This window comes from Microcebus murinus, chromosome 6 (assembly GCF_040939455.1).
Source record: "Microcebus murinus isolate Inina chromosome 6, M.murinus_Inina_mat1.0, whole genome shotgun sequence".
Classification (NCBI taxonomy): Eukaryota; Metazoa; Chordata; class Mammalia; order Primates; family Cheirogaleidae; genus Microcebus; species Microcebus murinus.
Genome location: NC_134109.1, coordinates 67,860,591 through 67,883,835, shown reverse-complemented (window position 1 = coordinate 67,883,835; position 23,245 = coordinate 67,860,591). Strand labels below are relative to the sequence as shown.

General features: G+C 42.4%; 1 protein-coding gene across 2 annotated transcripts in view; it reads right to left on the bottom strand.

Annotated features, from left to right (window-relative positions):
- Nucleotides 1-22,713, bottom strand: part of STXBP6 (syntaxin binding protein 6) — a 242,792-nt gene extending 220,079 nt beyond the window's left edge. The window contains exons 1-2 of one of the 2 annotated variants that reach the window (XM_076004143.1): nt 22,394-22,436; nt 20,262-20,787 (exon numbers count right to left, since the gene is read on the bottom strand). The gene's annotated coding sequence lies outside the window, so the exon portion shown is untranslated. Of the gene's footprint in view, nt 1-20,261; nt 20,788-22,393 lie in introns of both variants that reach the window. The other variant, XM_012752295.3, reaches the window with a different exon arrangement.
- Nucleotides 22,714-23,245: the final 532 nt, after the last annotated feature.

Below are 23,245 nucleotides of genomic sequence, written 5' to 3'. Positions count from 1 at the left end.
TCCACCATCTCTTTTCCTTTCCTTAGGCCTCTCTATTCCTTGAATACAACAATAATGAAATTAGGCCACATAACAACCCCACAATGACCTCTAACTGTTCAAGTGAAAGGAAGAGTCGCACATCTCTAACTTTCAATTAAAAGCTAGATATGATTAAGCTTAGCGAGGAAGGCATGTCAAAAGCCAAGATAGGTGAAAGCTGGGCCTCTTGCACCAAACAGCCACATTGTGAATACAAAAAAAAAGTTCTTGAAGGAAATTTAAAGTATACTCTGGTGAACACATGAATGACAGGAAAACAAAATAGCCTTATTGCTGATATAGGGGGATTCTGAATGGTATGGATAAAAGATCAAAATGGCCATAGCACCCCCTTAAGCCAAAAGCTAATCCACAGCAATTCCCTAACTCTCTTTAACTCTATGAACACTGAGAGACGAGGAAGCTGCAGAAGAAAAGCCTAAAGCTAGCAGAGGTTGGTTCATGAGGTTTAAGGAAAGAAGCTGTCTCCGTAACACAAGAGTCCAAGGTGAAGCAGCAAGTGCTGATGTAGAGGCTGCAGCAAGTTATCCAGAAGATAGAGCTAAGACAACTGATGAAGGTTGCTACATTAAGCAACAGATTTGCAATGCAGACAAAAGTGCCTCACACTGGAAGAAGATGCCATCTAGGACTTTTCATAGCTAAAGAGGAAAAGGCAATGTCTGGCTTCAAACCTTCAAAGGACAGACTGATTTTCTTATTAGGGGCTAAGGTAGCTGGTGACTTTAACTTGAAGTCTATGCTCATTTACCATTCCAAAAATCTTAGGGCCCTTAAGCATTATGCTAAATCTATTCTGCCTGTGCTCCATAAATGGAACAATAAAGCCTGGATGACAGCACTTCTGTTTACAGCATGGCTTATTGATTATTTTAAGCCCACTGTTGAGACCTACTGCTCAGAAAATAAGATTCCTTTCAAAATATTACTACTCATTGACAATCGACCTGGTCACCCAAGAGCTTTGAGGGAGATGCACAAAGAGATTAATGTTAGTTTCACATCTGCCACCACAACATCCATTCTGTAGCCCAGGGATCAATGAGAAATTTTGACTTTCAAGTCATCTTACTTAAGGAAAAAAATCTGTTAGGCTGCCAGAGATGGATCTGGGCAAAGTCAATTGAAAACCTCCTGGAAAGGATTCACCATTCTGGATGCCATTAAGAACATTTGTGATTCACAGGAGGAGGTCAAAATATCAACATCAACAGGAGTTTGGAAGAAGTTGATTCCAACCCTTTCAAAGGTTCAAAACTTTAGCAGAGGAAGTTACTGCAGGTGTGGTAGAAATCACAGGAGAACTGGAATTAGTAGAGGAGATGTGACTGAATTGCTACAATAGCATAATCAAACTTGAATGAATAAAGAGTTCTTATGCATGAATAAAGTAGTTTCTTGAGATGGCATCTACCCCTGGTGAAGAGGCTGTGAATGTTACAGAAGTAACAACAAAGGATTTAGAATATTACATAAACTGAGCTGATAAAGCGGTAGTAGAATTTGAGAGGACTGATTCCAATTTTGAAAGAAGTTCTACTGTGGGTAAAATGCTATCAAACAGCAGAGAAATCTCTTATGAAAGGAAGTCAATTGATGCAGCAAACTTCACTGTTGTCTTATTTTAAGAAATTGCCACGGCCACCCCAACCTTTAGCAACCACCAGCCTGATCAGTCAACTCCCATCAACATCAGAGCAAGACCTATCAGAAAACAGATTAGGACTCATTGAAGGCTCAGATCACCATTAGCATTTTTTAGCAAGAAAAGTATTTTTTAATTCAGGTATGTACATCGTTTTTAAGATATACACTTAATAGACTAGAGTATAATATAAACATAACTTTTATATCCACCAGGAAACAAAAATTCGTAACTCACTTTATTATTGCAATATTTACTTTCTTGTGGTGAGTCTGGAACTGAACCCACAATATGTACAAGGTATGTTTGTACATAAATATATTCTTTTAAACAACCAGAAAGACTCCCATATAATGCCTCATGTGAAAAATTTCTTTTAGACCCAAGTGCTGGCAGGAATATAAAGCTTTCCCTGAGAAACTGGTAGGTTCATTGCTTTCTATTAATAAAAAGACAGACTACATAATTAAGAACAGGAAAGGGAATGCATAATTCCATTTCCAATGAATCCTACCACCTGGACTCCCATTTTGTGGTTACCTATGAACCTAAGAGTATTCCAGGGAGCAGGAGAATTCTGCCTCAGAACATTTATAACAGACACTACTTGATTCTATCACACACCAGAGGCCAATAATAACAGGTTTAGCTACCATTTACCCTACTGAGCCCTCATTGCATGCAAGGCAGGGAGCTAAGCACTTTCAAAGTCTCAACTAATCCTCACATTAGTAATAGAACCTATCTCCTAAGTTTACTATCCCATTTTACATATAAGGAACTGGATGTTTCAGTAAAGATCCCAGAGCTTTAACACATTAACTGCCATGTGATTTGTATTCAACTCATGCTAGTTTTGAGCCTGGGGCCTCGTGAAGCATATGTAACTCACAGGTCTCTTCACTTTGGGAGCTGCGAGAACTATTTTTCAAGTTGCATATAACTCACACACAGAAAACAATAAAAAATAACCTTTTCAATAAATTAGAAAGGATCGTTTTGTTTTCGAAGTTCTTACTCTATTTTTGTATTAAAACACTGCAGTCCCAAGGAAAAAAATTTTTTCTAGTGGGGCAATGTGTTAAAGAAGGAAAGCCAAATGATTGTGATGTCATCCCTTGCCAATTACTTGGTTTCCACTCTGAAAGAAATGGCACATCTCAGACTTATCCTCCAAAACACACATTTCTATTCCCTACTATTCATCTTTTTCAGAACACATGTAGCAGAAACAACACTCTCATTCACACCAAAAGCCTTTCCCACGTAGTATCCCAGCTAAAAATGTGTTCTCTCCCTTTCTCCCTTCTCAGCTCTCCTTGAGTGTGCCCCACCCACTCATCCATCCATCCCCTTCTGGGCACCTCAATTATACCAGGTGCCATGCTGAGGATACAAAATGTACAAGTCACAGCCACAGCTCTCAAATTTCAGTCCAGATGTAAGCAAATAATCAAACTTGAGCATGGTAAGTTGTATATGGCACAGGATTAAAACAAATCGACTCTGCCTTGTGTAGAAGTTCAATGGTCAAAAAAGGCTTCCAAGAGGTAGTGATCCTTGACTGGGTCTGAAGAATGAAAGCAAAGATAGAAGATGGATGAGGAGGTCAATGCTACCAGGACACTTCAAGCCCTTCAGAATACTATCAAATAATCCTGGAGAGTTAAGTTGGGAAAGAGAGGTAGAGCAGTCCAACAGGCTGGAGGAGGAAAGGTGAACAGCCCTAGTTGCCCAAAGACCAGTTTTCCATGCCTGGCTGACCATGGCACCAGGACAGCACCCTGCCCTATAAGAGAGGACAGCTGAATGCACAAAAGAAGCCAAGGTGCTCATCGACTCACTAGGAAAGCCTGGCCACTTCCTTCCCCAGCTCTCCTCTCAGCACCCTTATCCCACTACAAGCCCTGCGGATTCTAACAACTAGTCTCTTGCCCTTTTTGAAGGCCAGTATCTGCCAATTACTCATGCCCTTAAGACCTTAAGTTGAGGATAAGACAGTATTCCCTCAAGGGTGCTTCATTCTGAGGGGCAGTATAGTAAACAAAACGCTTGCTGTGCTGGGCAAGGAAATAGGAGAATTGATTTTAAACAGCTTTTAAAGGGAAATAGCTAGATCATAGATCAGTTACACATAGCTTCAATATCCACTTAAACACCAGGGCACAATAAAGGCTGACAACACTGATGGGTTCTTATCCGCTGCTCCTGGGCCTTTAAGGCTGTAATTTTCATGCTTTCTGAAATTGCTGTGGCCTGTCTTCATCTGACTCATGGATTCCCACCTCCTCTTTAAAAAGAAAGAACAAAATCCTATTGTTATATAACATATTCTTTATTTTTAATTAAGGTGGATTTAAATTAACTGTTATGAGAATTTCCCAACACCCTATATGATAATTAATGAGACACAGCCTGATTTCCTACACAAATTCAGAGTGAAGAAAGTCACAAGTTCAAGGATTCGCCCCTCATAAATACCAAGATGATAAAGAAGTGACAATATGTTTCAACACATATCCCAGTTCCTACAAGTGGAAATTTGGCCAGACCAGTATACTATAAAATATCAGTATACTTCAAAATTATTTATTCAAATACACCAATATTATTGCCAAATTCAATAAATATTTATAGTGCAATAAATCTTTATATTAATTTTAGAACAAGACAAAGCCATTGCTTAGTTCTCCCCTCGTACTGAATAAATTAAAGCTTTGGTTAATACAATAGAAAGCATGGAAACCATTTCTAAGAGAGAATAACTTTAAACTGAAAGTTAGATTTTAAAATGAGTCTTAGAAGTATTTTAAAATTCTAAAATATTACAGTAAGTCAAGAAATCAAGAGATTGGAATTAAGAGCACTGAGTTTACTATTAATTCATGATACCACTGTACAGACTCAGTTTCCTAACATGTAAGACAGAGGTATCTAGAAAGAAGAGAGTGTGAGAAGAAGAAACGACAAAATGGTTAATTAGATACCTAAAGCCTTTTCTTGGTTAAAAACAATGGATTTTATGATATACACAGAATAGATCCTTTCTAGAAAGAAATAAGTTCCCTATTTTAATTAAAAGATAAACGCTTTTTTAAAAAAACAAAAAATAGAGAATAAATCTGCTTCAATCATCTCAGCACAAGAGTAAACTTCTATTTTTATGAAAATGTCAGTTTATAAAATAAACATGACTGAGAAGTACAAAATATTTGTGAAAGATGCCTATATGTATCTTCCAAGGAATTTTTTTTGCTCAGTTTTATATATCCCAATATACAGGATAAACAAGAATAATTTGGCTCATACTATTATTTCCTATTATCTCTAGTTATTTTTAAAGAGGAACATGTTTATCAATAGCATGCTTAGGACAACAGTTAAGCACAGTAGAGTAGAAATACCACAAGGAGATTCTCGGACCTAAGAAACTCCCTGCTTCCAACTAAAGGTTGAAATGGACAAGAGTATCACCGAGTTTCAAAAGAAAATGAAAGGTAGAAAATACAGAATAAATACAGTGGTAAAGACAGAAAGAAATACAAACAGAAAGACAGAATGTTTGAAGCGACAGAAAAAAATAAACAGTCTTGAAATACAAGACCTACTAAGACAATAGATGCAAATAAGAGGAAAACCGACCAACAACAGGAAAATCATTTTGGACAGAGACCCGAACATGGTTCGGGCATTTTACTCTGCAGGAATAAAGGACCGTGGAAGTACTGATCCAGATGGCAGTCACCACACTGGAATTATCCTCTCTCTGGTCTTCAGGAAGGTTGGTGGTGGGTCATCTCCCATCGCTCTACCCTGAGGGTCGAGAATAAAAAATCACTTGTCCTCAGCCCACTCTGAACCCTGGGGTTGTTACGAGCCTTGAGCACCCCAGGACCTGAAATCTAAAAACGATCTCAATAAAAAAGAAACTAGATCTAACCTATCTTTCACTCATCTCTCCCCAAGTCTTCAGAATCACATCAACCAAAAACTCACCCACTGACTCATCGTTTTACAGAAGGGTTGGGTAAGAAAAGAAACAGACACATTTACCTGAACACAAGCACTCACCCAAGGGCAATGTCTCATCTACCAAGTCAACTGTCACCATGGGGCCGTGCCCTCTGGGCTGCAGTGCCCACTAGTGGTGGGGAGGACTGCAGCAGAAAGGAAGCACAGATGGATAGAATCCTTCAATTAACTTAAAACCCTTCACATGTCAATTATTAAATATAACCATCTCAGCCACCCTAGAAGGCTGGTGTTACTAGGCTCATCCCACAGATGGTGGAGAAACTGAGGATCAGAAGGGTTGAGTCTAGCATAAATGGAACAAGACAGATTTCTAAGTGCTGAGAGGTTCAAAATGACTTGGAAATGCTTCCTGAATATTCAAGGCACATCCCTATATAGTTAAATGCCTTTGGGGCTCTACTCCAACTATGGACCTTTTCTCTTGCCCCAATCACACTGTTAACTGCTGCTTCCCACCAAGCACACATGCCATCTTTTTCAAGAAACTTCTCCTACTCAAATACATTAAACAAAAGTTAACCAAGTCCTACTATAAGGTATACCATGAGGATTCAAACTTAAATTAGAGAAAGATCCTGCTATCAAACAGTCTATGGTTTACTCTGGGAGATATGACTGTCTATGGAATGGCACCACCATCATCCAATCATGCCAGCTAGAGCCCGAGGAGCTATCTCTTGTGCCCCCATCTTTCTCACCTTGTACTTCCAAACCATCACCACATCCAGTCATATCACCTCTTTCTATCTCTCTGTACCTCCACCCAGTTCTCTCCATCTTCACCTCCCTGGTCAGGCTACCAACATTTCATCCTACACTACTGCAAAAACTTCCAAACTAGCCTATCTTTATCTTCTCTTGGACCTCTATAATTCATCCAACCATTCCCTTTACTGCAACCAAAGTGAATTTTGTACATCTGATCACTTCAAAATCATATTACAAACCCTCATAGCTCCAGGGAAAAGACTGTCTCATACCTATTATCCTCCACTCCCAGCCACAGGGGCCTTTTCTGCCCCTCACTCATACCAATGTCCCTTCCACCACAGGGCCTTTGCACATTCTGGACCTCTGTAATGTCATCTCTTCCCTCTTTAACTCCTACTCATACTTCAGATCTCAGCTCATCATCACTCCTTAGGAAAGCTACCCCAATTTCCCTGACTAGGCTATATCCCCTCAAACATGTATCCCCTGGAGCACTTATAACTGTTGTCATGTAACACTTTATGCGATTATTTTTATATACAGCCACGTTTTAAAAATTCTATAAAAGAGGAAGCCTTGTCTGGTTTTGTGGACCATGGAAATTGGTTACACACAGTATGTACTCTTGCTGAATGAATGAAAAGACAGAGATAAGTTCAATACAAAACAAAAATGAAAAAGGTGCCTGAGAAAGACGCAGATACAGAGCCCTGCAGGATTTTAAAGAGGAATTTCCTGGGGTCTCTTCACCTCAACATAGCACCGTAACACTCTGTCCCTGGAAGGAAGGGGGAGGGGAATTATGATATATTTATCTGTCCATTCTCCCCTCCAAAGCTGGGACAAGAAATAGAGACAAAGGAAGAAGTGGGGCTCTGCACAGGAGCTTGGCCCTGCAAGTTTGCTTGTGACAAAGACAGAGGAAAGAGGTACTGGTAATACCCACAAACCCACTGAAACAGTTGTTCCAGGTAAATTGCTCCCTGACACCCTTGGACAAGTACCACATCTTTCTATGGAAGCCCTTCCAGCATATAGATCATCACCCTTATGAGAAGCTGAAAATCTTTCCCCCTTCTTTTTTTCTTTCTTTATTTTTTTGAGACAGTCTCGCTTTGTTGCCCAGGCTAGAGTGAGTGCCATGGTGTCAGCCTAGCTCACAGCAACCTCAATCTCCTGGGCTCAAGCAATCCTCCTGCCTCAGCCTCCTGAGTAGCTGAGACTACAGGCATGCGCCACCATGCCCGGCTAATTTTTTCTCTATATATTAGCTGGCCAATTAATTTGTTTATATTTATAGTAGAGACGGGGTCTCGCTCTTGCTCAGGCTGGTTTCGAACTCCTGACCTCGAGCAATCCGCCCACCCCTGCCTCCCAGAGTATTAGGATTACAGGCATGAGCCACCACTCCTGGCCTTTCTCCCTTCTTTAAATGTCAATGGAGTCTCTGTCATTCAAAAATGTGTTTCTTCTCAAAATCCTCTACAATTAATTTCCCTATCCCTCACCTAAGCTAAGCATATTTAAAATGCAGGAGTTGCTCATATCAATATACTTCCTATTAATAAGTGCCTGATCTTCTCTCTTTTGATATCCAGTTTTTCAGGAATAGCCTCAGGTTCTGGCCATACTCTCCAGTCGCTCACTGCCTCAGTATAGCATGGTGTGGTAGGAGTCATACTGATGAGACGGGTGACCCTGGGACCAAGTGACAACTTCTCTGAGCCTTGGTTTCTGATTATGCAAAATCAGGCTAATAATAGCAAACATTCTCTTAAGAGAATTGAAAAATCATAAAATGTGCTCAGCACCAGTGCCTAGCACACTACATAGTACAACCATTAACTATTAATATAATTAATATCACATGGAGAAAGCCTCAGGCATTCCCTGGAATGAGATCCTTATTCACAAACCAAAGGCTTATATATAAAAAAAAAAAAGTCTATGAAAACTTCTCAGAAAAAAAAAAAAAAAAACTTTAGACAATTGTACCTGTAAGGTAACTCGGCCGTCGGTGGGAGATGTGTTTACTGCACCTCTGCCAGATACAACAGTGGAACCTGACCTACATCCTAGTTACACATCCAGGAACTAGTCATTAGTTACACCCACTCAAAAAATAAGGATGTGGAAGGTCCCTTACTCCTCCTATCACAATGTATACTTTGTGTTTACTCAGTACACTGTGAAATTCAAAATACAAAGCACTATTTATAAGTTTCTTCCTTTTGGCAGGAGGTGAATCATAAGTCCAAATGTCAACCAGCCAAGTCCAAACCTGACATGTACAACCTATACACGTGTGTAGGATGATATAATCTGGTAAGAAAATGGGTTTAGATGGTGGCCACATCAAGTGCACACAGCCCCTGGGGGACAACTGCTCCTTGGTAACACTGGCTCATCACACCTGCTGGGGAATCCTCTATAGAAATTAAATGTGGGATGAAAATGAATACCTTAGCAGAGGAGAATTTCATTAAAATGTTCTCATATTCTTTTTCTCAGACACTTCATTTTATCCAGGGAAAACAGTGTGAAAATGAATGAAATAAAATTCTAATCTGTATAGGAAATTTGGCTATCTGCTTACCCACGACCCTGCACTCTGTCATGAAAACCAAGGAGGTGCAGCATTAAAGGTGTCAAAGAAACCACCAAATGAAGAAACTATTCAACTGAGAAGCCTCAAGAGAAGCCTAAAGGCTTCTTTACTGCTACTTTAAATCAGAAAAACAGGTTGTAGTTCTGCTTTCTGTGTCCTCAGCTTTTAGACAATATTCCCAGTTGCAGTGGAAGAGGCGGTTTGGTGGGGCCCATGTTCCAGGAAGCATGAAAACCAGCCTCCAGGATGGCCAACTGCGTGCCTGTGTTTCTCAGGGGCAGCTGAATGCCCCAGGGTCTGTCAGAAAACAATCTGCCCAGGGCATTCTTTTCATTTCAGGAATAATTTCTGAAAGTCTTTACTGCACACCAAAGACATTAACCTGCTATGTCTCAGGCAAAACCAATGGGTGATTTTCTTTTAAGATCAGGAATGAATGAACAATAAAGGATTCAGCAATACTCTGCCTCTATTTTATACAACTGTCCATTCAGAAAAAGACTATTTTTTATACAGAACATAACTTCTAACAGTGATATTATTCATCAGCATGTCTTAAATTATTTCCTGGGTAGCTATTTGCCAGGTAGGGAAAAAAAAGGAGCAGATACAGCAAGGCCTACGGGTCAGACTCTGAGCCCTGGCAGGTCACTGAAAAGCCCTGAAGAGCTCCCGGGAACAACCGGACCCCATTTTTGTGTTTAGGAAGAATGAGTGTCCCAAAGCCCAACACATGCCACTAAGGATTCCTGTTCCCACACAGCCCCATCCTGTGGAGGCCGAAGGCAGTTCCTGGGGCTCTGTACCAGTGCAGACCCTCACCATCAGCACATGTTTTTCTGGCTGTAGCAGAGGCAGGGTGGGAAAAAGGAAAAGGTGAGACGGTGAAGTTTGACTCCTAAATTATGTTCTCTTTCTCTCTCTAAATCCCTGACTTTTCATCTATAAAATGAAAATACTCAAAATAGTAAATACCTCATAAATTATTGTCCAGTTTAAAAAAGTGCCTTCTTCCTCCCTGCTAATATCTTCAGCCTTCACCCAAGAAGGTAAGTTGCATCCCTTTATAGACAAGTCCTATAACTTAAGCTCTCTTTTTAAGTCACCATGAAACATGTTCCTTATTCACAGGACTGGGCTCTGAGAGGTCTTTTGCTATTTTCCAAAGTCACATACGTGCTCAAAGGTCATTTTGAAAGCAACTAAAAATATTCAAAAGGATATGTACTGAAAGTAATTCCAAAACATTTTCAGCAATTCTTTTGTAGTTGGTTTACTAGAGTGATTTCTACAAAAGGCAAACTCATCTGCAGGTTAAACAGTTTTAAGCTTTCAAGTGGTTTCATAACTTTACAATTGCTCTGGGCCACATACCCTTAGTTTCCTTGCTAACGGGTTGTATGCCTGTACAAATCATTCCCTGTCCTCCTCCTCCTTCCCCAGAAACACTTGGGGATATAATCAGCTATTATCAGTGACAAGTAACCCCCATGACTATAGATTTCAACACTTTTCACAAATGTTCCATGAAACTCTTTCTGTGTCTTTAAAAATATAAAACACACACACACACACACAAAACAACACAACTGAAAAATAAGCAAGAGACTTTTCACAAAAGATTCCAAATTGGGCTAGGCACGGTGGCTCACACCTATAATCCCAGTGCTTTGGGAGGTCAAGGCAGGAAGATGGCTTGAGCCCAGGAGTTCAAGACCAGCCTGGGCAACATAGCGAGACCCCATCTCTACAAAAAATTTTTTAAAAAAGTAGTCAAGGGTGGTAGTGTACATCTGTAGTCCCAGTTACCCAAGAGGTTGAAGCAAGAGGATCACTTGAGTCCCAGGAGTTCAAGGCTGCAGTGAGCTATGATCCCAGCTTGGGCAACAGAGCAAGACCCTGTCTCTTAAAAAAAAAAAAATCCATATTGCCAATACACATATGCAAACATGCTAAACTCCAAACAGCAAAAAGAGAAATGTAAATTAAAACCACAATGATAGACCCCTATACAAACATCACAATGGCTAAAATTAAAATGACTTCTCAGACTAAGTGTTGGCAAGAATGTGAGCAACAGAATTCCTACTCACATCTGATGGGTGTATAAAGGGCCACATTGGAGAAGTGTTCAGCTGCATCTACTAAAGCTCAACATATTCACATCTTAGGACTCAGCAGCTGTATACACACACAAACACACACACAATCAGAAATACAACCCTATGTTCACCAAAAGACACACATGAATGCTCACAGCAGCATTATTCACAATAGCCCAAAACTGGAAACAACCCAAACACCTACCATCAACAACTGTGGTATGTTTATACAAAGGAATACTATCCAACAATGAAAAGGAATAAACCTCTGCTACACAGAAAATACGAATGAATCTCACGAACAAAATCAAGGGAAAGAAGTCAGACATATGAACCCAAATAGAAACTCAAAGTAGAATGGTGGTAACCAGGGACTGAGGGTAGAGGAATTGGGAAGATGTTGGTCAAAAAATACAAAGTTTCAGTTAAACAGTAAGGAATAAGTTTAGGAGACCTACTGTACGACATGGTGATTCTAGTTAATAACAATGTATCACATACTTAAAAAATTATGAAGGGGGAAGATTTTAAGTGTTCTAACCACAAATAAATGCTAAGTATGTGAGGTAATAAATATGTTAATTAGATTGATTACTAATTCCACAGTGTATACATATATCAAATCATGTTGTACATGATAATACATATTTACATTTGTCAATTAAAAATAAACACAAAATTTTTAAAAAACAAAAAGCCAGGTATAAATTAAAACAAAAGTATGAGTGTAAGTATGTAAAGCTCAAAATTGGGCAGAAGTGCCTTGTGTGTGAGCAGTCAGTACAGCGGCTGCCACGGAGGAGGAAGCGGCTAGAAGGGGCACGAGGGAGGCCAGTGTTGCTCTCTTGCTCCATCTCTGTGAAGATTAAACAGATGTGCTTCTTCTTAAAAGGAAATTCACTGAACTGTACCCACAAAATTTGCACTTTTTTCTGTGTTTGTTATACTTCAATAAAATTATTTTTTCAAAAACACAAACCCATCTAGATGTCTCTTCCTGTGCAAAGTCAAACAGGGATCACCAGTGAAACTGTCCACTGGCATAAATGTCTTTAAGCAGTCAGGCCTGGTGTAATATAAAGAGCAAGAAACACCACGTCCTGCTCCCACCTTCAGGCCTGCTCCCAACTCTGTCACTTGTGAGCCTGTGATTCTGAGGGAGTCTGACTCTGTGGGCCACAGGTCAATTAAAAAAAAACTGGGTAATGAAGTACAAGAATCAAATGAGACACCATGAGAGTACTTTGTAACCATAAACAGGTATCCCAACATTCATTCTTAGGACATCATCATATAGCGCAGCAGATGAGTTGAAGGGCAGGGAGAACTTGAGGAGATTTAGGAAGAGTGTGAGGAGCTTTGGGGGTTACTTTAAGAGTTTTGGGGGTCAGTAGCATAGGTTCTTTATGGAATTTCATTTCAACTCAAATAGGAAGTCATACTTTTCATTCTCACAGTTGTATCACCAGAGCTTGCTCTATGATAAGCTTTATTTATATCAAGAATAGAGAGCTTCTCAGCTCATTTTTCATTTTGGAGGAATCAAGTTTCCTTTACTTTCAGCTTCTCTCTCATTCTGTCTTCAGCTGCTTTCTGACTGTCTTCATGCAGTTTGAAGTTTCCTGGTGTATATCTCTCTGGACGTCTTATGTCTCTTTTGGTCCCAGGTTAGGAATAAGGCCTTATCCAGGCAAGAAGGTGCTTGGAATACCAGGCTTGGCCGACACAGATTTGGCGGCTCTACCGCCTTGCTCCAAGGACTAGCCGCCGTCATTTCCTGGAAGCCTGTTAGAAACACTGACTCCCAGGCCCCACCCAAAACCTAGTGATTCAGAATCTCAAACTTGTCAGAATACCCAGGTGATCACATGTACAAAAGGTCTGAGAGGCACTGACCTAGGTCATATGGCCTGTAACCTGACAAACTCAGAGGCCTAGAACTAGAGGTCCCAGCTTTGCCCAGGTAATGGATGGAGTTCACGCTAAACAGCCCCTGTGTGAATGGCCTCACCCCAAACCTGGGCCCATATGAATGAGTGATGGTCCTATATCGCTTACTTAGTTTTCCAAATTCTAGTCCTTTTTCTGGAACTTGGGAGTGGGCAGAAAGGAGGTAGGGGATGAGGCAGATGGACAGAAGGGAAAATGGAAAGGCGTGTCTGGTCTTATTTCCCTGTAAGTCTCAGGAAAAGGGCGGGAGGCTGATATTTGAGAGCTAAAGCAAGGAGAAAAGGGGAATCTACTCATGCTGCTACACACTAGCGCGGGACCTTCGAGAAGCTACTTCACCTTTCTCTACCTCAGTCTTTTCAACCGTAAAATGGGACAAGTGACAGGACCTACTTCTCAGAGCTTGTGAGAATGAAAGGAATCAATATTTGTAAAGTGCTTAGAACTGTGTACTATGTTAGCACACAACAATCTCTAGGTAAATGTTAAGAAAAATTTATTATTTTTATGTCATCGAGTTGGTTTCTTTCTGACAAAAAAAAAATTAAGACTAGACAGTGTAGGGGAATCCCATTAGAAAAGCAGCTGTCCAGCTCAATGTATTTTTATTGACTCTCTACCATATGCCAGACATGCTAATTTGTATCCTCAAGAAGGAATTCATAGTCTAGTGGGGTTTGAGAGAAAAGGCTAGTCCTAAAGAAGGTATCCGAGTTCAGGACTCCCTGTTCCATTTAAAAATCAACTAGTAGATAGACCAGTGGGTGTGTGATTGGCAATGTCAGAAAAGGATGTGGAAGTCTCATTTCCCAGTAGGTAAAATTGGGAGAAATATCCACTTTATTAGCTTTGAGTTCTTTGTATAGGTATCAACTTCCTATCTCCAAGGTAGAGTTTTTAATTATTGTCATAGTTGTATAAGGATTTAATTTTAAATCCTTACTTCAGGAACACCCAGCTTTATACTCCTAGCTTCTTCTCAGCCACAGGACAGCTTCCTTATTGCTATTTAATGATAGGGTAGATTAATTCTTCAAGAATAATATTAACTTTTCAACCACTAGGTACTGCTGGCTTTTAGCTTAGACTATACAAGGTAACACGTTCCTAGGCAGTCTAAAAACAAAGAACGGCTCACTTCTATATACCCTATCTGACCAAGCTTAGTTAGACAGTTAGCCAAACTGTGGCTCAGACAGTGGTCATGGAAGGTGACTGGATTGTAGCCCACATATTCACCTGCCAAAGGAATCAGACAATTCTCACTTCCTAACAACACTTCCACCTCCACCTCCTGGAAGTAGAGTAAGTCCCAGTAAAGCCTAGTGTATTAGGCTTCAACCCAAATAATCTTATCTTTGATGATCTGATGTTGGTGCAACATCCCTGGCATTGTAACAAAGTGAACAATCTCATTTTCTTCAAAGTCATCAGGTGTCAAAGACTCAAACCTGCCAATCCATGAAAGAGTCAAACAAGAAGGTGGAACAGGGTCTCACAGGGTAGGAGAGCAATGAAAGTCAAGATATGAAGGCTGGAAACTAGTTTGATTTATTGCACTTGTGGCTTTGTTAGTTTACGTCTTAAAAACTATTTGTATATATTGTTTCCCAGAAGAAAGTTAAAAGGATCTGTCAACTTAATAGAAATGTAAACACAATCTCTTATTTCCTCCCACTTCAAATGATAAAGGAGACAGAAACAGAACAAAAGTTCACAATCACCAACTCACCTTCATAACCTATGAGGACACAATGCCCCGAGCCAGCTTTGTAGAGTAATTGTGTATACTTTACAGAAGTGCCCACAAGCCCACCCCACCGGGAAGGCGGGCCAGAGGGGTGAGAATTCATCCCATATAGTGACAGAGGAAGCTGTGAGTCATGAGAGCAAGTGGCACAGGCTCCAGGTGAGAGAATAGCAGCCAATGTCAGGTTTTAGTTCCTAATTCTTCCTCACCAATTGCTCTCCATTAACCTAATTCAATTTAACTTTCCCAGAGTTAATAGATTCATGGGAGGTAAGCTAATGAAAGGCCCAGATTTTCTGAAGTCAACAATGAAGCAAATATTTTCAACCTCATCCCTGGAAACTTTAACACATGCTGCTAATGAAGCTCAAATGTTTGCATTTTCACTCTCCCTTTATTTCCTCGAGCTTTCAGATTAGCTAAGTGTTAAGTGGGGATGGAAAGCAGCTAGGCAAGGATGGGTACATCCCACCACCCCAAGGAAATGTAGCACCAACTGAGCAACTCAGGAATGACTTTATGATCAAAAAGAAACCAACTCCATAACAGCAGAGTAAAGACCAAACATGTTGACTAAAAATGATCCAGCTTCAGCTGAGACTAGTACAGAGGCTTTTACCAAAACTCTGGTAATTTGAAAACTAATGAGCAAATTAATTTTGCCCTGAGAACTAGGATTCATAGCCTGTCTCCTTCACCCTGTCCCCATACCAACCCCACCCACACGAATCAAAAACCTCTTGGCCTTGGCTTTCATCCATATGTTTTGTTCCTTAATCCTCACCATGGAATCCTTGGTCCTTATGGGCAGAAGGCAAATAGCATGTAACACTCCAGGCACATCATGCTAGGCACCTTTCTATGAGTTCAGTCTTACTCTGATCTTCTAGATAAGAAGCCCGTGGCTCAGATGTTAATTACCTTGCCCAAGGTCTCACAGCACAGCAGCAGTGGAGCTATATTTCACTTAGCTCTGACCCATTCCAAAGCCACCTTCTCTACTCAAAGTGTGATCCACAGAGCAGCAGCAACCACATCGAGGGAGCTTGTTAGAACTGCAGAATATCAGAACCCAAAATCTGCAAGTGCTTCCTGAACATGAGTTTGAGAAGCACAGCTACACCACACCGCCAAAGAAAGAAGAGTGTCTCTGTCCAGGGCTCAAATGCCCCAGCCCCAGTGGGTTAAACCTCATTTCATATCATGACTCTTGCACCTAAATATGTTGATGTTCATGTAATGCCAAGTACCCCATGAACCCTGCTTGGATACAATCAGAGTTTTTAAAAAGAGGCAGGGAACAGTCTTGACAGAGTTCCCCAAACAAATTAGAAGATGACACTAAAATGAAATGCTACCACAGTCAAATCTTAGGGGAGAAGCTAAACACAAGCTGCATAGTCAGCATGCCCTCTGGTGGATCACACAAGGGAGCCTAATTATGGAATTCGTCTCCAGAGGGAAATCCAGAAACACACTCAAATTTAAAGATGATAAGGTATTTGCCATGAAAACTATCCCACTGACTCAGGAGCAACTTGAAACAAAACCCTTTTAACTCAGAGAAAGGACTTTTGGATGAGACAATAACAGGATAATCCTAGAAGACGAAAAGACAGACAATGAGAAACGAATAATCCAGATATTTTTTCCCAGTAGCAGAAAGTTTGACCTGAAACTGACACCTCACCCCTGGACTTTTCTCATTACTTTTTTTTCACTCTCCTTTGGCCCCAGCCACATTCTTCCTTTATTGTTTTTTGTTGTTGTTGTTGTTGTTGTTTAATTGAGATACAATTCATACAGCATAAAATTCACCCTTTCAAAATGTACAATTCAGTAGTTTTTAGTGTATTCACAAAGTTGTGCAATCATCACCATATTTAATTCCTGAGCATTCTCATCACCCCAAAAAGAAACCCCATACCCATCAACAGACACTCCCCATTTCTCCTTCTCCCCAGCCCCTAGAAACCACTAATCTAATTTTGTCACTATGGATTTTCCTATTCTTGACATTTCATAATGGAATCAAATACTAAGTGCTCTTTCGTGGCTGGCTTCTTTCACAAGGCATGTTTTCAAGGTCTATCAATATTGTCACATGAATCAAAACTTCATTCCCTTTTTATGGTTGAATAGTTTTCCACTGTATAGAGATACACATTTTGTTTATCCATTCTTCATTTGATGAACATTTGGGCTGTTTCCACTTTGGGGCTATTAAGAATAAGGCTGCTATGAACATTCATATACAAGTATATACATGAACATGTTTTCAGTTCTCTTAGGTATATACCCAGGAGTGGAACTGGCCATTAGGAAGCCAATATTTAACATTTTGAGGAACTGCCAAACTGTTTTCCAAAGGGGCCGCTCCATTTTACATTCCCATCAGCAATCTACTGTGCAAGGGTTCCAATTTCTCCACAACCTCCATTTGTTATTATGTATCTTTTTGGTCCTAGCCATCCTGGTGGGTGTGAAGTGGCATCTCACTGCAGTTTTGATTTGCATTTCTCTAATGACTAAGGGCCCAGGAATACTTCCATTCTTGAGTTCTGTCCCATGCACGCCCCCTTGCTCTCATCCTGAGTGCTGTGCCTCCACTCCTGCTTATCCTCACCATGCTCTCCTGTCATCACTAGGACTCCTCCGCCACTCCAGTGAATTTACAGAAGAAAGAACTTGGTAGCTTATTTGACCACCACCACAGATTCACTAAGTCTCACACAGTGCTGTGCACAATCCTTTTTCTTGTATGTGCTGAAAATTATTGACATGCAGGCACAAATACAAGTCTTCACACTCCTGCTTCATTCTCTCCCAACCTAAAATGCCCCTTCTCTCTAGAAAAGTGCTACCCACCATTTACAATAGCACATTCAAGCTCCTTTATGGAGACTTTCTTTGCCACCACAGCTTAAAATGTTCCTCTCTGCTCTGAAATAAGAAACAAGTAATCACAGATAGAGTACATTCATCAATTAATATCTGTATTTAATGGATGACCCTATATGTCAGGGATTACTCTAGATGAAACCACCCTATCCATAGATGGTGTTAAACAACATATTAGAATAGTTGGAATGTACTGATTTAGTGATGGAGTCCTGAAGGATATTTACATAACATTAAAAATGTTCAGTGTTCTGGGAAATGTGGACTTAGATAAATATAACCAAGTTATTACTGTTTATATTGTTACCTATAGTACTTCTCAGAGTCTTTGATATAATAATGCCTATATTGAGAATCTCTATAAGAGGAAAAACTAATAGGCAGTGCTTCCCAAATTGATATGTCCGTTCTAAGAGCACCTCTATTATTATCCACACCAACAACATTCTTCCAACATACTCTGGGAACTGCTGAGTTAATTCAACTGCTGCTCAATTCTATTGGCTGGACAGCATGGAATAGAAACCATGTTTTCTACTGGGGTAAGGAACTAAATTTGCTTTGTTTTAGGATGCCACCCATTGGTAGACACTCTATTAACATGCCAGGTTACCAAAAAAGAAGAAGAGAAACTGTATGTTAAATGTGTTCATAGTTTTTAAGACCCATCTGGATTCTGAAATTGGAAAAAATATATCTTAAAATGGAGCTACTGCAGTTTAACCAGAGTTTTAGTTTAAAAGCACCCTCTAGGAACATTGAGACTGGTGTTCCAGGAATGGGCCTTGACTCTCTGTGACCCAGTAACAGCAGCCCTGATAACCAAAGAGAAATAAAGCATCACAATGACTATCTTACAACAGATTTATTAAAGGGAGCAAAGACATCATGTACTGAGAAAAGTGAACAACAGTGATAAGAGGCTTCCCTCACACTGGAAAAAAGAAATCCCAGCAGCAAAAAGCAGAGGTAACACCCAAAATATAAACATCAAGTTATGGGAAGGAATTTTAAAATAGAAATATTCCCTACTTATATTAAGTGGGAGAAACCATTTAAATCAGCTAACAAATCTTAAGAATTACAACCTGAAGGCTATTCCTTCACCAAGTGCTGATTACTGTCAGGAAGACAGTTTTGGGCCTTGAAGTTTTATCTATTCGAACACTAAGTGGTACACTTGAGTTTTTGAATAGGTTTCTGATTTACTGATACGTTTCTCTAGTGCTAATCATTTCAAAACTAAAACAAAGCACAAATGGACGGCTTAGATAAAGCATGAGGGTCAGCTGGGATCCCCTTTGGTACAACACAAAAACTAGTCAAAGTGCTGACTGACCTCCTCGAAAACCTAGTCCATTTGGGTGCTACATTACATAAACCTTATTTCTTCCTTAGGATGTTATCGCAAAAACCCTCCTGACTCAAGCAGGCTCCCGGAGCCTCTCTGATGCAAAGCAGTTAAAATTCAAGGCCACAATCTAGGTCATCGTCAGTCATGGCAAGCTCTCAGCACAGAACCATGGCTTGGGAGACAAGAAGAGCCGAACATTGGGTTGAGTCAAAACAGTGCTTGATTATAAACTAAATTACACAGGACACCACACTGATACTGCACAGCTACCCCTGCAAGCTAGCCTTCCACCCTCTTGGAAAGTGAGAGAGAGTCTCAGCCACTGCCAATACCACCTTCCTCCAAAAGGTCTTTGCCGAGTCTAACTACCATGGGACATCTGTAGTGGGGTGTACTTCATGCCACCCACCACCCACCCAGGCCTGGGTAAGCTGTCCATTCGGAAAAGACACCACTGCAAATGCTTTTCAAACTTGCTCCTAAATGATTTAATCTGTCCTCCAACCACAAGAGTGAAGCGGTCAGAATTGTATATAACCTTCTTTCCTCGAATGTCTGAGGTCCCCAAAGGAAAGAAGAAATAAGGTAGTTATTGGATTTATCAATATAAAGGTCGCCAATCTCTGACTACCCAAGAGTGATCTAGAAACCAGAGATTAAGTATTTTACAGTATGAAAAGAAAGGGGGAATCCTACCTTTTTGTAAAATTCATTCATTTGAAGAGCAATCAGAATTATTAATATTAAAATTAGACAACAGTGATTGGCACAGGTATTGGAATACAAAATTCTTAAGGCAAACTAACTTCCCAAAGTGCCCCAAAGAATATCTGTCTCTATAGATGAGGCAGTAAAATAATGGCATTTCAGAACAAAGCTCATCTCTCTTACTCTCACCCATAATCAAGTGATTCCACGGGCAGGGTCTATAGCAGCATTTGCATTATCTGGAACAAGTCAGAAATGCAAATTCTTAGACCTCCACCCTAGACCTAGAGAATCAGACTCTGGCAGTGTAGCCCAACAATCTGTGGTTTAACAAGCCCTCCAGGTCTTTCTGATGATCATGTGTGAGAACCACTGCCCTAGGATTAGGGAAGATGCAGCACCCAGAGTGGCTCAGGAGCCTGCTTAGAGCCTTATTAACCGAGTGGCAAACTCACCTGTTCTTGCCTCCAACTGGCATTGGCTTTTTATCTCACAGACTGATTTCACAGATGTGGGGTTGAGTCCTTACTTCAAGGTCACTATTAGAGGTCAAGTCAAGAAGTTGCCAGGGTCTGGTGACGACTTCATCAACCTTGGATCTCAAACTAAGGCCTTGCTGACATGCCAATTCTGGGGGCCAGGACCATAAATGCTGATAAATCAACCCCGGTCATCTCCTAATCTACATCATGCTGCCTCCCTCAGATAAATATGAGGACTGGAGCTCTGACACTTAAAAGACAGATGGATTTTTAAGATAGAGTGGGGAAAAAAGGTAAATAGCCACTTCCAAAGACTCAAGCAACTAAACCAGTTGATGAGGGATGGGTAGAGAGGAGAAGACTTAGATGTGTTATAATTTTAGATTAACTCAAAATACCTGAGTAAAGAGCACAGAGATACTACCTAAGAGCTGAATGGTGCTTTAAAGTTTCTTAGCACTTTTCATTTCCATTATTTTATCCAAGTCTCACAACAAACCTGCAATGGAGGAAGATAAGGCCACCATTATTTCCATCTGACAGAAGAGAAAACTGAAGTTTTAGAGTGGCTAATATTTTGACCATCAGCACTGTCGTCAGCTGTTAAGCTGAAACTTGACCTCAGGTCTGTCTGGCTCTAGAACTGTGTAGCGTATCCATACCATGTGCTTCCCACATCTGGAAATCTGCCCCAAAGCAGACTACCCCCAAGGAAAAAGCAAAGAGAAAAACATGCAGCAGAAATGGTGAGCCCCTAAATCCTGACACTTGAGTAGTGTGAGAGTGTCCCTTTAAGAACTTAACACACAAACTCAACAGCCAAGGTGTTCAGCCAAAAAAGAAAAAAAGAGAGAGAGGCATATTTCTAGCCTGCATAATCATTTCTGGACCGATTCCCACTAGCAGCCTCCGAGGCGAACAGCGGCTCACTGCCTGGGCTGAAGCTCCTCCACCCCCAGGGTTATGACAGCACAGCTCTGACTAGTGTGCAGGCAAAACCCCGAAACTCAAAACAAGAAGTGAAAAAGTGGAGCCAGGGGAAACCGTCGTCATCCTCCACACCCTTGCAATCTGCACAATGCCAGTTCCAGGGTCCTGGGGTTGCCCAGACCGCGATCTTAGAAGCCAGTGGAATGTGGTGGATGATCCTGTGGACCCCTGGCCCTATTCTTTCCCATCCAGTCCCCGAGGAAGGACAAAGGAAGGGGAAGGGGTTCGCTTTAAAGTCCTGGGGCCAGACTCAAAGGCAGATACACCCCAGGCGCCCTCTCCTAAGAAACAGTGTCATTCCAACTGTCCACCTCCAGGTACCATCCTCTGAGAAGATGAATGGGACGGGGTAGTAGAGTGTCATAAACCTTAGGAAGGGCTAGAGGAAAAAGCGGGCCACCCACTTACTCCAGCCACGTTGCCCCGCCGTATGTGTGAGGCACGATTCCGGCGTGCACTGCAGGCGCGAATTCGGAACCTGGCGCCCTTGACCACGTCTGAGGTCTGGAGATGGGGCACTGCCCGGTGGTGCTAAGAGCCCAGGGGGCAGGAAGCCGTGCCCGCCAGAAAAGCCCGCCACAGTTTTGGCAGCAATGATTTTCCTAGAAGACGCCAGGGCTCACAAAGATAGGGGTGATTTGCAGGTTTTTGTCGGGGGCAGGGGAGCTCAGCCTAGGGACGCAGCGACCCACTGAGCTCCCCACACTGGTGGTCTCGGGCCGGCACCTCCGGGGCCCATCCTACCGCAGGGGCAGTGAGGAAAGAAGGGCTCCATCCTCAACTTTCTCGGAGGAAACTGCTCCGCTCCGCGGTTTGCCCAATCCTGCCCAAACACCGGGTCCCAGGTCTGGAGCGAAGCAGGGACCCAAGTCACTCTCTGCACGCACAAAACAGCTGCTCCGGAGCGCGCAGCCCCTTCTCCCGCCACCCACCAACTTGAAAGCATCTCTGGGCGTCCGCCTACTCCTCTAGCCCCGCAGCCGGCCGCTACCCGGGCCGCCCGCATCGGACGGAGCGCCAGGCGCCCCAACAGCGGGGAAGACTGCAACCGCATCCCCCCGCCACCCGGTCTGGCCTCCGCCCTGCCCGCCCGGGCCCCCACGCCCCGGCCCTACCGTGCAGCCTGGCTCGTGTCCCGGCCGTGCCAGTGCGCGGCACGCGTCCCGGCCGACGAGGCTCCTCCCCGGGGGCTGCCCCGCGCGGAGCTCCGGGCTCCGGGCTCCGAACAAGGCTCAGCCGCCCCGGGTGCTGGCTCCCCGCCGCTCGCGGCTCCCGCTGCCGCGCGCGAAGAGGGAGGGGTGGGGGAAACTCCCGGCAACTCTAACTCCGGGCGCTGGAGCTCCAGCTGCAGCCGAGCGCCCGCCCGCCGCCGAATGCGAGCGCCCGCGAAGCGAAGCTGCCCCCGCGGCTGCCTCTGAGCATGCCCAGTGCCGCCGTGGGCGAGCCCGAGCGCCCTGGCCCGGGGCAAAGAGCAGCGGCAGGGGGCCGGGACCCGCCCCAGCTTCCAAGCGCGGGCGTGAGGGGAGGAAGGGAAGGGCGGGTGTAGGGCGAGCGCCCTGAGCAAAGGACCAGGGAGAACCTTGGTCAGTGCGTGAGGGCCAAAGCGAGTTTCACAGGTTGTGGGAAGTTTGTGGGCTAGGAAGGTGGGCTGCTTCCATGAGCCTCCCTGTAAGACTATTTTCCAAAGGACAACCAGGAAACATTTTTTCTCCCGGAAAGAACGAGTGGACCCAGCAGATAGGTTTTTATCCAGGGCACTCCTTCCTTTATGCTTAGGATCCCAAACTCAGAGCTAATGGGGCCTGGCAGGCAATGTGAGTGAGTGAAATGGGTAGGAGGCGAACCGGAGAGCCCCAAAGGCAGGGCCGCTGCTCTGCTCTAAATGCCCAGCGTGATCCTGCAAGAATTCCGACCTGGTTTTGCTAGATTTTCTGATTCTTCAAGGAAAGATAGAGATCTAGATTTTT